The sequence below is a fragment of the Psammomys obesus genome, unplaced genomic scaffold (genome assembly GCF_907164565.1).
Source record: "Psammomys obesus unplaced genomic scaffold, mPsaObe1.curated_primary_1811, whole genome shotgun sequence".
Lineage (NCBI taxonomy): Eukaryota > Metazoa > Chordata > Mammalia > Rodentia > Muridae > Psammomys > Psammomys obesus.
The window spans coordinates 25,911,966-25,914,073 of NW_026595981.1; positions in this window are offsets into that span (position 1 = coordinate 25,911,966).

Below are 2,108 nucleotides of genomic sequence, written 5' to 3' on the forward strand. Positions count from 1 at the left end.
CACATGACAATGGCCACAGTTGAAACCAGAGAGGAACACCCCGACGAACTTCTGAAAGCTCACGGACAGATCTGGAATGCAGGTATTCTGGCTCCTTGCCCTGAACTTCTTGGCTGGGCCAAGGGGCTTTTCGGTAAAGTGCTTTGGAATAAAACAGGATGGGCATGAATCACAGGGACTATCATTATTGATTCCTTGGGCAGCAAAAATCATGGCTGGCCCCTTTCCCGCTTGGAAGCCTTGTGGCTTCTTTACCTTTGTTGGGTTACTGGTGAGGTCATGGGTCCGAGCTTTGCGCTACAGGCACAGAGAGAAAGACTCGCCCTTGGCCCTTATTCTTTGCCCATTTCCGTTTGTCTCCTCCCTCTTCCCAGCTTGCTGGCAGTTGCCTTGGAGTAGAGCCTTGACATCCCATAACCCCAGCTAGCGAGGGAGTGCAGCCCTGACCGGGCTCTGTACTTGGCTGCAGCCGTTCTCTGGACTGCCCAATCCAAACCCAGGCTCTCAGGAAACCCCCGTAGTTCCTTGAATGCTTTAAGCAAAATACAGTAGGTGAGTTCTGTTACACGAAGAAAAATAAACTTTCAAAAGATTCGTTTTTTATTTATGTATATGTGTATCTGTATGAGTGTATGTGATCAGAGGGTGGAATTATAAGTCTAATTATAAGTGTTTATTGAAGCTGGAATTACAGGTGCCATGGAAAGCTATATACGCACACATATAAATTATGTAAAATATATATTGTAATGTAAGCAATAAGATCAAAATATTGAATGTTTCCAGTATCTAACAAGCTCACCCAACCAATACTTTGCTCCAAATGTCTTCAGCATTCTAAGGTCTATCTCCATAGATATGATTTTGGCAGATTACGTAATGTCCCATTGCATAAATACAGCACAATTTATCTGTCCTACTGTTAATGGTCATCTAGGTTGCACGCGGGTTTTGTGTGTATGTTAAATTTTATTTACTATAATTATGTGCATACGATGTGGGCGGAGCACAGCATGCCATAATGTGTACTCGGAGGTCAGAGGATAACTTCCTGGAGTCGGCTCTCTGCTTTTACCTTTTACATGGACTCTGGAGATGAAACTCGGATTGACCTGAGTTCAGATGCCAGCACCCTTGTAAAAGCTGAGTATGGTGGGCGTGATCCTCCACCTGGGACTAGGTCGGCAAAAATGGGCAGTTGGTAGGGTTTAGCCAATCAGTGCCCTCTGTGTTCATCAAGAGACCTTGTTTCAACTGAGGGATGGTAGTAATTCCACCTGTAGTCCCAGCACTCAGGGAGGCAGAGGCAGGCGGATCTCTGTGAGTTCAAGGCCAGCCTGGTCTACAACCCAAGTCCAGGACAGCCAAGGTTACACAGAGAAACCCTGTCTGGAAATAGACCTTGTTAAACACACACAATCAACAAATCAAGCTTTAGGGAACATTTTAATGGCAACTTCTTGCCATCACATGCAATATTCACAAACACACATACAAAAGGATGTACAATATATTGATTATTAGGTATTACCAAGTAATTTTTTTTTTTTTTGGCAACGGGAGGGGGAGCTGTTTGACAGATGCAGCTTTTTTTTTTTTTTTTAATGTTTTTTTCAAGACAGAGTTTCTCTATGTAACCTTGCCTGTCCTGGACTCAATTTTTAGACCAGGCTGGCCTTGAACTCACAGAGATATACCTGCCGCTACCTCCCTGGATGCGGGGATTAAAGGCATGAGCCATTGTGCCCATCTTGGAACTCTGTAGAGCAGGCTGGCCTCGATCTCACAGAGATCCACCTGCCTCTGCCTCCCCGGTGCTGAGACTACAGGCGTGCGCACCACACCTAGCTCACACCCATCTTTTTATGTGGGTTCTGGGGCTCAAACCTGTTCAGAAAGTGATTTTTTTTTTGAATTTTATTTTTTTCTTATCAGTTACATTTTATTAACTCTGTATCCCAGCCGTGTCCCGATCCCTCATTCCCTCCCAGTCCCTCCCTCCCCAGAAAGTGATTTTACTGGTATCTCCCTGCCCATTCCACCAGTGGCTTCTAAAACACAGTGGGGGGAGGGCTTTGTTACAGAAATGTTCCCACTTTCTGCACCAA